The 14,491-nt window shown below is 41.6% G+C and overlaps 2 long non-coding RNA genes across 4 annotated transcripts; one reads left to right on the plus strand and one right to left on the minus strand.

The window, feature by feature from the left end:
• Window positions 1-1,497: 1,497 nt before the first annotated feature.
• On the minus strand, window positions 1,498-10,460 carry LOC310764002. Its single transcript, XR_014548960.1, has 3 exons — window positions 10,356-10,460; window positions 8,122-8,212; window positions 1,498-2,850 (listed from the first exon to the last, which is right to left on the minus strand). It is a non-coding gene; the product is annotated as an uncharacterized lncRNA (long non-coding RNA).
• On the plus strand, window positions 10,131-12,569 carry LOC310763998. 3 transcript variants are annotated; one of them, XR_014548953.1, is made up of 2 exons: window positions 10,131-10,428; window positions 12,280-12,569. It is a non-coding gene; the product is annotated as an uncharacterized lncRNA (long non-coding RNA). The 3 variants fall into 3 exon arrangements; XR_014548954.1 differs by having other exon boundaries at window positions 10,131-10,424; XR_014548955.1 differs by lacking the exon at window positions 10,131-10,428 and adding an exon at window positions 10,752-10,863.
• Window positions 12,570-14,491: the final 1,922 nt, after the last annotated feature.

Consider the following 14,491-nt stretch of genomic DNA (forward strand, 5'->3'; position numbering starts at 1 on the left):
TTTTTTTAATATTCAAATGACTTCACAACATCTCTGTTTACAGTATATATGCCTTCTATAAAGGAAATGCCCCAAATTCATCCCAGTAAAATTTCAAGCTGCTTTCTGCCTATATTTTGAGCATCTCTTTATCTGTTCTAGTTTTTGAAAAATCCAGTATATTGCCTATGAAATCTGTTTTTCCTTTAAAAAGCTATGATTCTTAAGAATGCACAGTAAAGTGTATGATGCCAGCATTTGCCTGAATAGGACCACAATTAGAAATGCATTTATACTGAAACCTATAATTTTTTATAATGTGATGCTTTGTTTTCTTTTTTAAATGAGAGGGGAGAGAGAGGGTCTATTCAAATTACAATTGAAAGCAGAGGAAACTAAACTTTGTATATATTAAGCCATGGTGCTGTCAGGGCAGGTTTTAGGACAGAAGTCAATGTAGCCACTCTACAAAATAAGTACCCCCCCCAAAGGCAGCATGCCTGGCTTTATCATATTTTGAAATTAATTAATACACATTACAATCTAAAGAGTGAAGGGAGGGGTGTATGATCATGAAGTCCAGAGTCTTCACTGTGCCACTGATATTAAGGTTGGACATCCCATTCCTATCATCTTTTTATGATCTGGGTCACAATAGCATTTATTCCATTTTCTGATTGGTCAGCTTTGCTCCTAGGTTGTGCAAGAATAAGGAACTATGGCTCCTGGTTTTAATGTTTGGATGAAGTGTAAGATCACAATGGTGTCATATAGAATATACCCCGTGGGGTGAAGCTGCTAGGATTATGGCCACTGCTACTGCAGCTTGAGGGTCAGGAACAGAAAATGGAGACCAGAGGACCCTTATAACAAATGCCCCGGCATGGTCAAAGAAAGCGGCAAAATAGTCATTTATTTCGGCATCTTGTTCTGAATGGTGGTAAAACTGGGGCAGCAACTCAGCTGTCTTAACAAAACTGCATAATTAAGAAATGAAATTTTATTTCACTGGGTTTGATAATATTTGAAAGGTTTATAGGAGAGGGTTTTCTTTCTTTCTTTAGTGGTTGTCATCTGGGACAACTAGACTTGCTGATTTTGCTTTCTGGGTGTTCTCTCATTCCTGGTGTGTGTGTGTGTGTGTGTGTGTGTGTGTGTGTGTGTGTGTTTTTGAGAGAGAGTGAGTTAGTTTACAGGTTATTAACCCTAAATGTTGCTGACACATTTAAAAGGTTGAGTCTTAGGGAAAAGTGTAAGATTGACATATATGAATACTGATTAAGCAAGTTCAAATGATTAAGGAAAACAGGGCATTCCATAGTAATGTCCTTAACTAAAACTATTTGGGGGGGGGAGAGTAAGTAGTAACTAATTGCATCTGTTGGCTGAAGGTGGAGCAGGTTTAGCATTTCCATTATGTTACAAAATTAACAGTTATGAATTGCTTATTTTGGAGTCATTTCTTTGAAAAAATTACTCACAGGCTTGTATTGGTATTTTATTCTTTTTCACTACGGAAGAATTGTTGCACAGAACATCAAAACATTGCAAATGATACAGGAGCTATATTTAGCTTGTTATCAATGAAATTCCAGCAGGGATCTGCATCTTTTACAACGCCCCATGCATCTGTGGGAAGAATTTTAGACATCTGTAATTGCTCTGCCTTTCCAGTATGGCTTTGGGGTATCAAGTGCTACTTTATTTGAATATCATAAGTAGCGAGTTGCTCTAAGCAAAGAAACAAAAACAAAAAACCAGCACACACACACACACACACACACACACACACACACACACACACGTCAGTTGCCCAGGTGACATTTTGTAGCAAACAAGGAAATCACAACTCCAGGAAGTGTTGTATTTTATGCCAACAACAATATGACAGTTTTCTCTGTAAAGAAAACATGACACTTTTCCAAATATCAGAGGATGCCTCCGCTGCTCCAGGGATTCCTGTACTGTCACTGAAATGGAAGGTCACAGGCTGGCTTCATGATTTCTATAGTTTCAAAATGTTGTGGTAGAGCGTCTCCACGCTAAATGCTGTAGGCTAAGGGAAATCTCTTCCTTCATCTCTGAAAGGAGTGACAGGAAGAAAAAGGTCCCGCTTTGACAGCAGTAACCTCTAGGTCTGGAGGTGCTGGCCCTAGCAACTCTGAAGTGAAATTACCTATGTTAATATGTTGTTGTCTCTGTCTGGTATATAAATACACACATACGTGTGTGCGTGAGAGAGAGAGAGAGAGAGGAGGAGGAGGAGAGGGGGAGAGAATGTGCCTTGTGCTCTTAGAGAACATACTTTGAAAGCTACGGGAAGGAAATGTATTCGAAAACTCCGTTCTATAAGCAGTGCTTCCAGAAAGCATTGGGCTTGGTTTATTCTCAGCTAGCCTAACCAGGTGGAAACAAGGCCGGCTTGAATAACTGTATCCCCTCTTGGAAAGATAACCCTAGTGTTTAGAGGGCTGTGACAAAAGTCATGGACACGGACAGTTGCTCCATACATTTCTAGTCAATTCGTGAGAGGAGGGGGAAGCCAGATTCTCTGTATATATACTGACACTTCCTAAATGTTGTGGCTGGATTTGTGTTTTTTCCCCGGGAAGGGGTGGAAACAAGTGAGCATAGGCAATCACTGTTGATGACATTACAGAAACACACAGCAAAATCAGAGGGACACTTCCTGTCGTCAGGCTGGAATGTATCCTGAGGTTTCGACTTCAGCGCTGCCAGTCCCATCCAAAGCAAGGCAAAAGTCTCTGAAATCCATTTCTCAGAAGACGTGAATTTTCTGTTTCCAACCCTCAAGAGTCAAACTGCTGTTTGGCACACCGAGGCATAATTGAATGAATAACCTGCTGGTTGCTTAAAGCTTGAAAAAAAAATGCTTTCAGAATATGGAAAGAATTGAAACCCATTTGTTCCTAGCGTTCCTCCTCTCTCCAAAGCACTCAGATCAAAACACACCTTACTCTATAGATTATATACTTCCTGCTGCCCATTTTATAAGCAATAAGAATTTAATAACTGAGGGCAACTCTATAGTAATATTTATATGGGTCAAGTGGCTTAAAGAGTATGCAATAAATGTAACATTATGAACCACATTGCCCCTTTTTAAATAATGCAGCTTGAACCACGGTATTATGTTTCATATTCTGGGGGAAAAAGGTGTCTCAGCATACGCTTTTGGAATACAACAGACATGAAAAGTTATACTGATCCCATAATAAAATCACTGCCTGTTTAATATGGTGTGTTATGTAGAGCTCCAGATCTTAATAGCAGACCACAGCAAGAATGTCCCAGATGATATCAACAAAACCTTCACTTTCTCATTAGCAATCAGCAAATTCTCCTGGTGTCTGCTAGTTTCAAATAAGGGCAAGTGCTTCTATGCCTTGTGTGAAGCCCAATAGGATCATAGAAATAATGTAGTCTAATCAGCAGTGAACACACGAGAGCCGGCATTCATAACAGAATGAAGGGAGTTTGGTGACTCCTATTCAGCAGCTTTTAACAGTTTCCAACATTCTGAAAAGGAAGCCTGCCATGTTGGTAGGAAGTGGAGAATGGAAGATTTCTGCCCTTTACAGCTTGCCCTAAATGTCTTATTCATCTATTGTGATAGAAGAAAGCACACCATTAAAAGTGACTGGGTGAAGTAGTGGCAAGAGCATATCTCCAAATATTTAAGAATAATACGCATTGTGTGTGTCACTGGTGTTCTGAAATGCAAATAAGTCCTTGCATTAGTAGTAGTAGTGGTGGTAGTAGTAGTAGTAGTTAGAAAAGGTGTTTCTTTCAGAGGGCAATGAACTTTTGTGATAGTAAAGCTATAACACAGAAAAGTTATTGATGTGAAATATAAACACATACACACACACATACACATTAATTCTTCTGGCTGTGATCCTCAAATCACTTTTTGTAGAATGCATGATGGCAGATTGAACATTTGCAGCACTGTGGCCTACAGGTATATATTTCTGTTAATTACATTTCCTCCAGGGTAGCAAACATGATCCTCCCTCCACCACTCCCAGTTTTACCTTCACATGCCTGTGAAACAGTTTAGCCTGAGAGTTTTTAGGTCAGATTTGTCCTGTGAGCATCATGGAAGTCAGGAGCTGCTGAAGCAGAACCAAGAAACTTTGATTTAATGTGATTCTATGTGCAGCTGCACCTATGTGTAGAAGCTGGTGAACTACCAGAGCTTGGAACATCTTCCAGGCAGTGGTGTATTCTCATGATCCAGACTGAGATCCTGGCCATTAGACCTTCCTGAACAGGAAAGGTGCTGAAAGGCTCTCTCTTTTCAGATGAGACTTTGCCTGAACAGCAAGGTCTTCTTGGCTTGGAGGTTTTTGTGTGTTTCTCAAGTGTGGCTCCTGGTTGAAAGAATGCAAGAAGAGCCATGGTGGATCATTCCGAAGGCCCATCTAATCTAGCATCCTGTCCTCATGGTGGTCAACCAGATGCCTATGGGAAGCCTATAAGAAGGACCTGAGTGCAAGAGCCTTCTCCCCATTTGTGGTTGCAGTTATGCAGAGGCAATACAAACATGGGCATAGCCAGGATTTTTTTTGGGGGGGGGGGCGCAGAACCTCCGTTAGCTATGCATTTTTATTGATTTTTATTGATTTAGTGGGGGCAGCTGCCCCTCCCTGCCTCCCCTTGGCTACGTCCATGAATACAAACATCTTCCTCTGTTCCAACTCCTGGTCTTGTTCTCCAGGCCTTGCACCCTGATGTTGACTACTTGGCTAAACTCTCAGGTGCCGACACCTACCTACAGCTCAACCTTAACAATGGCTGAATGAAGGTTTGAATTTGACCGTATACCTCTTAAGGTGCTATCAGACTCCACTTTGTTTTGCAAGTCACTGTTGGGTAAAGGCCTTACCACTACTGGCCTGCCATTTTATTATGTGGTAAGCACAAGTCTTGCCATGTTTCTTTCAAATCTGCAGTAAGTACTGCTGGCATGTACCTTGATATTGGTTTTGGGCATACCCTTATAGCATTTCTGGTCCTATGAATAAGGTTATTACAACCTCTGGGTATCCTTTGGGTAACCTATGGGATCCTTATCAAACTCAAAGAATACAACACTGACTTGCTGTTTCTTAATAGTACACTCAAGGCAAATTTCAGTGCTACTTGTGCTTTAGGCAGAATAACTATAGTTTCGGTATTGCGATAAAATCCCTAGATGTTAGCCTGAATCCCCCCAGGCTCTAGACTGGGCAGTTGTGACTATAAATGATTACTTCAGAACAATTGATTTGTGCTTATAGAACATCCCTGTCCCTTTACTACAGGCTTCCTCAACCTTGGCCCTCCAGATGTTTTGAGATTACAATTCCCATCATCCCTGACCACTGGTCCTGCTAGCTAGGGATCATGGGAGTTGTAGGCAAAAAACATCCGGAGGGCCGAGGTTGAGGAAGCATGCTTTACTACATAAGGGCATGTCTAGACTGGGGACTCAGCTACATTATTAAAGAAAAAGCATTTTATATGCGTTATAACACTGTGACAACAGATGGCACTGTAGAGTCCCATCTTTTGCCAACGTGATTTTGCACTATGAAGGTTAGAATGTATTTTCCTGAAACACTTTTTTGATGTGTCTAGGTCCAGCCTGGGTTTTGCAATGGTTGGTTGCACTGAATCAGTATGTCTGACCCCTACAAGGCCCTTGGGACATATCGGTCCTTGTTATGGTTAGGGATAGTCTGAAAATACTAAAAGTTACTGCATAGCACTATATCCAGGTGCTAGCTGTAATTTCTTTGGCTCAAGTACCTCTACCTAGCACTTTTGATTTAGTCTTGGAGGTGACTGAGAGAAGTTGCTACGCAAACACTGCCAAACACTGTCAAAATGTGAGGTAATCCTCTTCCAGGATATGTGGGCAGTTGCTCTGGGAAGCTGAGATGGCCCTCGCTCAATATTTTGCATGCTCCTTTACATGATCAGGAAATGGACCGGTCAGTGCAAAATGCTTACCCCTTGGGCTTGATGCACTACTGACTGCCATGTTGACTGGCTGGTCTAATGAGGTACCTGGCTATTTGACATGGGATTTTTAACTGTTAAAAGGTGCTGCAAGATTTCTTCAGGACTATTCCAGCACAATAATAATAATAATCTAACTGGAAATGCTTCCTTCCATCTGTTTTGATTTCCCAAGCCTTGCAGCATCCCTTGAGCTACTTAGGTAGAGAAGAACTGAAATTATGATTTGAGCAGGGAATTCCTGGTGTCATGCAGGCCTCATAATGCTAATGTGGATATGGGGTGTGTGCACAAAAGAGAGTTAGCTTGAGAGGAGGAGGTGATTAACCTTCCCTGGGTTCAAGACAGTTTACATACAATACAACAAAACAGAAAACAGGAAAGTAAAAGAACAGCAAGCAATTGTAGCGCAAGCTCTGCAGGGCTGGCCCAAGACATTTTGTGGCCTGGAGCAAATTATAGTGCCCTCTTCCCATTCCACGTACAGAAGCTGATTGGACTGACAGCTGCATCGTACTTCAACACAGATGATGGGGCAGCAAGCTTCATTACACCTGAGGCACCATGTCAGTTTCGAGGACCCAGGAGAGGTCATGCTGCAACAGAGGGGAATGGCTGAAGGTCTGAGGAAGAATAACCAGCTGCTATGCTGGCCCTGTGCATCTACTGCCTCAGATGGTTGTCTCACTCTGTATAATGGTAGAGCCAGTCCTACCCAGATGTTGATGACTTTACTTGTGTGTAATGGTGATAAACAGCACGATTGGTAGAGTAGGGGCTTACATGGAGAGGTGGTCTCTAAGGCATGTTTGTTCCAGGCCATGAAGATATCAAACGAGCATTTTGAACTGGACCTGGAAAGGCACAAGCAGCCAGTCTGGTTGCTGAAGAAAATGTTGGGTATGTCCTCACTTGTCTGCACTGTAGTCATCAGGAGGAATGCTGCAACATTATGGGTGGCAGCGAACTAACTTTTACTCAGAGCAGACCCACCCAAATTAATGAATATGGCTAAATTATGTCCATTAATTTCAATATGTCTACTCTGGGGTAAAATGCCACCCTATCCAGTCAACGTCAAGGGCAGTGCCATGAAAAGTATTGTCGAAGATAAGGATCGTGAAGACACCTCTATTCTGAAAAGGGTTGGGACCTTTGGAGCAGGTGCAGTTGATGAAATGCACAGCCAGTACAGTGGTACCTCAGGTTACATATACTTCAGGTTACATACGCTTCAGGTTACAGACTCCGCTAACCCAGAAATCGTACCTCGGGTTAAGAACTTTGCTTCAGGATGAGAACAGAAATCGTGGTCCGGCGGCGCGACAGCAGCAGGAGGCCCCATTAGCTAAAGTAGTGCTTCAGGTTAAGAACAGTTTCAGGTTAAGAACAGACCCCCAGAATGAATTAAGTTCTTAACCCGAGGTACCACTGTAATTGCTGCTACCCATCCTTACAGAAATAACAAAAGGTCCAGGAGAATTTCAAGTCCTCAAAACTGCATTGATGGGCTTTGGTGCAATGTGTGTCATTGATGCAAAACAGGCAGGGAAAAACACCCATCATGAGCACCAGGATTGCCAGTTAGGCTATTACCCTTAAGCAACAATGGCTGGGAAGTAAGTGCCACTGAACTAAGTTGTTCACATTTCTAAGTAAACATGCTTAGGATGAAAGTAGTTTACACTTGACTTTGGGGAGCTCTTGTGAAGTCTGCAGTTTGTGTGGGACAGCCTTGTGTGGAAAAGCGAAAGGCAGGCTGTATTATTGCTGCTACAGGGATTTCTTGGACCATCCTGACAAAACAGTCGCAAGCTGCGTGGAGGGTAGCAAGAAGTACAAGTTTATGGCCTCTGTGGGGATTTCCTTCATACATTCTAGCAACTCCTGGGAAGCCTCTGGATATGAATATTGTTCTGAAAGGGAGTCAGAGGCTGACTGATTATTATGACAAAGCTGAATGGACTGAATGGATTAGAAATATTTTCTTACATTTATATCCTGCCTTTCTTCTGTCATGGATTCCAAGGTGTTCCCCAGTCAGGCACCCACCCAGGCACTGACCCAACGCAGACCTGCCAGGTGGTGGCCTCACAAACCTTCGGACCATACCTTGTTCCCTGCTCAGGTTTTCAAGAGCCAATGACAGTCACAAATTATGTAATATTCTTAATCCCTCTCAGCCCCCATGCATTTCAGGCACCTGTATAAATAAGGGGAAATGAGCGATAAAGAGAGAGATTAGACTGAGTTGTTTGACAATGGCAGAGAGCCACAGCATTTTTAGCAGCTGGGACGTATCACTGAAACCGGAGCTATGCCGTTTGGAGACAGGATGAGCTGTGGAAACATAGGAAAGGACAGATATATCACTAGGCTCTATTTTGAAGTATCTCCAGTCTTCAGAGGGAGTCAATTACAAGGAGGGTCAGTTCCCAGAAGTAATGTAGTCCTTCTGTAATGGGTGTCTGTTATTCTGTACTAAATAAAGACAGATGAAAGAAATAATGAAACAAGAGAGAGAAGGGAAATCTCCAATCAGGGCTCACAGACATTCCTTTCATATGTAGGTACCACCAGCATCTTCAGAATTGTGTTTATAATTTTGCAAAAGGTTTAAATAGGGACCTGTTGGCTATTCACATTTGCATATTTCTGAGCTACTTAGCTGTTTAAGGACAAAGATAACAAAATAGTACATATTATCCAAGCTTTCAAGACATCAAAGATGTATTCTTCAAGCCCAGAATATTGCTTAAAATGACACTTCTAAGCACAGAGCCTAAGAAGTGTAGTTAAGGATTGTAGCTTTCATTGTATCCAACACATAAAGAAGAGAGCCTTTGAGGTGTTAGAACCTTGTTTGACTGTCTTTTCTTTTCTTTTTTATTCCTTTGCAAGCTTAAAAAGGTATCATTAATAACACACTGATGTCTCTCTGTTTGTTCTACCTCACAAGGCACTTTCCAAACTAATTTTGAGAAAAGCTATTGAAACCCTTAGTATTTACTTGATTTTACACAATGATTTCCCCCCACAAGACACCTGCTAAGCAAGAAGGGTAGAAAGCTATTTACATAAACATGTTTAAACTTAATAAAAGAGATGGTGTTTAAAGAGCAAGGGAAATCAAAGTGTTCGCACACTCAGAGGCAGCAATACATGAACAAGTAGCCAGGCTTCAGTGGAACTCTTAAAGACAGCAAAAAGAATAATTTAGACTGTGATCCTATATCCTGTGTAAAGCCCCATAGATTGCAATCCTAACCACATTTTACTAGGAAGTGTCATTGAATCTTCTGGGATTTGCTTCTGAGGGCAATCTGTTTAGGATTACACTGTAAATGAACCTTATAAATGTAAAACCACATCTGGATAAAACCATTTCTATCTTATTATCATTTCTTTCAGACTTATGCCAAAAATCCAAGTGAAAACACAGCAGTGTGGCTGCAGAACAAAGGCAAGGTTAGGGCCTGCCTTTTAAATGTGGGGTAACAAGCAAAGCAGTCTGTAGGCTCCTATGCATTAATGAGGTGGCTGAAATTATTTAGCTTACGAACATGAAAAAATATTTTGCTAATAAAGCTTTGGTTCACTGGCAGTAAGAGAAATGCTCCAAGGGTGAGCTTGGAATGTTTTCTAAGCATGTAAGAAGAATTTTGTGGGATCAGGCCCAGATCCATTTATTCAGTCACCCTGTTTCCCAACAGTAGTGAGCTAGTCACCTCCAGGAACTTCACAAGCAAGATGCAAATGTGACTGCTTTCCCCAGACCTGGTTTATTCCCAAGAGGTATCCTGTTGTTTAATATGCAGGTTTCAGTGTCATGTAGTGCTTACAGCAGGGATGGCTAACCCTGTTTAGAGTCTTAATCCAGCCCTCAAAGCAAATGTTTTGCCCTCCCAACTCCACTGATTTTGGTGGCGACAGTAGCAAAGAGAGAGAGAAAGAGAAATTAAACAGACCAGAGTAAGGAACTCCTAGCCTCTAAGCCAAATTTGACCCAGCCGAGGTCTCTATTTGGCCCACAAGCAACACCTAGCTGCCGCATGTGGCGATGGAGGAACAATTGGAATCTTTAAGTGATAAACATCTGCTCCCCACTCCAGGCCAGAGATTCCCCACCCTTGAAGCAGATACAGTGCTGGGGTAAAACCTGATGAGGATTCAAACTGCCCCCTTTCTGGTTGTCAGATAGATCATTTCACAAGTAGAGAGAGGGTGATAATATACACACCTCTCCTCAACTGAACTTCATGGAGTTGTGTTTATGTTTGCCTCTGTGTGAGAGACAGTCCCCAGAGCAGGGCTGGTGTGGCCATTGGACAGAGTAAGCCAACTACCTCAGGTGGCAGTTGATGAGGGATGGAAGCAGTATCTCCTCCTTGGCTGTTCTCCGTTGGAGGGCAGAAGTAGGTACACCAGGTGGCCCGTGCTGCATACCCTGAACTAGCTAGCAGCCCTCATGTGTGCTGAAAGATGCTGTTGTCCTGTTGCCAGTGTTGACGATTGAGTCAGCCCTCAGTCCAGTCACCTTCTGATCATGGAAAGGGGAAGCACTATCTTGCCTTTTGCCTCTGGGAGCAAAATGTCACAGGCCAGTTCAGCCCCAGAGGGTTGGTCAAGGGTGAAAGTGACCCTGGGGCGAAAGAAGAAGAAGAAAGGTTAGCCATCTCTTGGGCTTGGACTGGAGAGACCCATGCTTAACTCCTTGCTTAGCCATGATGCTCATTTGATGACCTTGGGCCAATCTCCTTCCTCTGTGCCTAGTCTACCTTGCAGGGTTATTGTGAAGATAAACACTGAAGGGTAAAGAACCACATATGCTGCCCTGGGTTCCTTGGAAGAAAGGTGGGGTATAAATGAAATAAATTAATTTAGTAACCATGGCATACAGCTATTGAGCACACCCTCTGGGTTTATGAAATTTTACAATCCCCATTCAGTTGTCCAAACCAGGAGCCATCAACACATCTTGCGGCAGAGCATTCCGTAAGTTGAATTGGATAAGGTAGTTTTCTAGTTCTATGTTTTTCCTCCCAGAAAAAAAAAATTGCCTAGAATGTTTATTTATTTGTTTGTTTAAACCCAGTGGCAGCTGATGAGCATTAAGTACTTTTTGAGCTTTAATATTTTGGAATCCAGGGCCAAAATTAAGCCACAGGCACCATGCATTTTCTGGACCCCAGGCCTCCATTCCCCCCACCCCCCCGTACATATTCTTAGACGAGAGACATATATTCCCTTGAAGCAAATGAAGTTTTTAAAAGAATACTAAGTAGGAGGGCTATCGTGGGGGGATTTGTCACAAGCACTTACACAAGGTAAAATTAGAGCATATGATGCATTGTGATCTGCATGCCACAGTAACTTTGGATGGCAATGCTACAGTAAATGCCTTTGAAGCCTATAAACCATAAAATTTTAATCATTAGCAACCTCCTGGGGAATCTAGCGATAATACCTATAGGACAACTTACAGCTTTTCTGTCAAAAGTAGGAAGAGGCCATGTAATAGCATGGTACGAGCCCTGTTGATCTCTCATTTCTAGCATCCGAGCGGTCAAAGCTGAACTTCTCTTTATTAAGCTCACAATTAGGCAGCCATATGTTGTGAATGAAAGAACAGTTATCGGACTGGGGTTGGGTTTTCTTCCTCTCTTCCTCTCTCTCTTTTTAAACCATTAGGCTCATTGTCTCTGTATTTGTTTCCTGGTTGGCTCTGCCTTTGAATAAATGTTTTCTCTCCCCCCCCGCCCGCCCCCGAAATAATTGACGGTTAGAGAATTAGTGTAATAAGGCTCAGAGAAAGAGAATTAAAGGACCGGTTGGTGGAAACGAATTGGGTGTGTGCATTTAATATCATCAGCAGCAACAACTACTACAACAAATAGTTATGTGGATTCTTTTGAATAAATGTTGGCCTTTAAGTGCCAGCTGTCATTCTAAGCCCAGCCTGCCTTCTTACTGCTAACCTTTCAGTCACCTCAGCTTGTCTTCCTAACTTGTCCTATTATGCAGTAGCAAGCTGAGTCATTGTTTCAAGCAGGAGGTGACATGTTAATAGCTTAATAATAGTATAATCTCACAAATAATAATATGCTGTCACACTGTCTGAAGCACAATGTTTACAGGAGAAGTGGTAATGTATGATGACAGTAATTTGAATAAAAATGAATTTACTGCTCTTGTCTCATTTGCAGTAAATTTTCGCATCTTTCATGCACAACTGGTGCTCCATGACCTCTTTCATTATTGTGTTCGCAGTAGCTGCGGCTCGCTTTAAACTGAAAGGCAGGCAAATGAAACAGAAGCTTAACAAACGGATTTCCAGGAGTGAAAGAGAGAGAGGACTCACAGTGGTTTTTGGAAAGAGCGGGGTGCGTTGGGGGAGAATTTCCCTACATTTGTTTACTAAGATGATACGGTGTGAGGCAGGCTGTTTAATTAGTGCGCTCTGGAGGTGCCATTTGTAAAGCAGGCATGTGCTGATATGATTATGTATTGACAATTTACAAAATTATTGCCATTAAATTGTGTCAGAGGGAAGAAAATTATTCACCACGTGAAGAGGCTCATTTGAAGCGAAATTAAAGTTTGCACTACTTTAAAAGTATTTTTTAAATGCTAGTGATATTATTTGATATGGGGGCACCTAATCTCAGGCTTCCTGTTTGCCGGGGAGAAGTGTCAAAAATGTACTCACTTTATTAGATTCAGTGAATTATAAATGCTCTCTGGTATGATAAAGGGTTATTTGAACTCCCAAATGCTTCCCAAATGGATAATACTGGTTTGACTTACATGAAATAAAAACAATTTAACCAGATACCGATCCATCCCAGTTTAAATTTTTTAATTGTTGGCTACTTCAAAGAAGCCAGCACAAAGTAATGATGGAAATATTAATTATTAAATATTTAAATTGTTCTATCTAATACTTTAGTATAGAATTCCTGCGAGAGCTAACTTTTTTTCCTTAAAAATAAAAAAGTATTATTAAATGATGTTGAAGATTGTATAAAAACAGGGAAGTTTAAAAGTCAGAGACTGACATGTCTGGACTAAATTTAGTTTGATGGAATGAGGGCAACTAATTGAAATGTCCTTGGTGTTGTTTTTTTAAAAAAAGTGAAAAGGATGAATTTTCAGAAAAGTGCTACACTTCATATCAGTGCAAAGTGAATGACATGCAGAAGATGAGAAATGATACTTCTGATTGACCCAATTCATTCCTTAAAATAATTAAAACCACAAGCAACTTGCACATCTCATTTTTTGCTCTTATTTCCAGTGAATGCATAGCGCTAAACACTGTGCCAAAAAGACCAAGTTTTGGATGATTCAATTAAGTGATGTTAATTGAGGCCTAGCTAGGCGGCTTGATGAATATTTCAGGAAGGGGTATATATATGTTTTCACTTCTAGATTATGATTTTGATTTGCAATGTCAGGGAGGGATTTAATTTTGCAGCACAGCTTTGGTTGCGGTGATGGAATGGAGATAGGGTACAGCAGCATTCAAAATAGCTATTTTTGTTTGCAAAACATACTGAATACTCTCCACTCATCAACATGGTATCAGTGAGAGCCTGAAATTCATTGCTTTGGTCCTAGGAGATCAATCTGGCCATTTCCCCCCTCATCCAGACTGCAAAGCTGGGCCTAATTGTTTCCCACTGTCACAAATACAGCTTATTTAAACTTCAGAAATCACTAAGGAGACCTACAATTGTGGCATCAGCCACAAAGCAGGCAAAAAGAAAGGAAGCAAATCTGAAGTGTGTTATCTCTCAACAGAGTTGCCAACCACCTCAGGGACAGAAAACCTGCCCAGTACTCCTATGTGGGAAATGGCACAGTTCAATTTAAGCTTAATTTGAAACAGCTCAGCTTGAGGTTCGATGAAGAAGCCTCTCATGGATTTACTCAATGTTCCTCTTCCACTTCTGATTGGGAAAATGTTGCCCGCGATCCAAAGGGTTTTCGTAAGGTTGCCACCTTGCCCTAGCAAGGCTGTTGTACTTTTAACAGCTGGATGAAATGAAAAAGAAAATCAGAACCAAAATTCAGCAGAAGCTGAAAGGGTAGAGAAAAGAGAGGTGGTAGTGAACCTGAACTGATGCCAGCAATTCGTTTATAAAAATATGCCCAGTGTGGGGAATCTTTGGCCTCCCATACATTTCTGAACTACAGTTGCCGTTATTCCTGGCCATACAGATGAGAATTGTATTCCGGCAACATCTGGAGAGCCAGAAGTTCCCCAGTCGTGTTCGAATGTGTGAAAGCCTTCTTCAGGGAAAACTTTTCTTTTACGATTCTTGCACAGAATTGTGTTTTTGGTGCATTCCTAGACGGGGATTTTTAACACTATATATGAGAAGCAGAAATCCACATGGTGAAGTAATTTCCCATAAATCTCTCTTTGTGGCCGGAAAAGCTATACCAGTAGAACGTCAGCCTGCCAGACAATGCTTAA

Source organism: Podarcis filfolensis (genome assembly GCF_964270895.1).
Source record: "Podarcis filfolensis genome assembly, chromosome: 5".
Classification (NCBI taxonomy): domain Eukaryota; kingdom Metazoa; phylum Chordata; class Lepidosauria; order Squamata; family Lacertidae; genus Podarcis; species Podarcis filfolensis.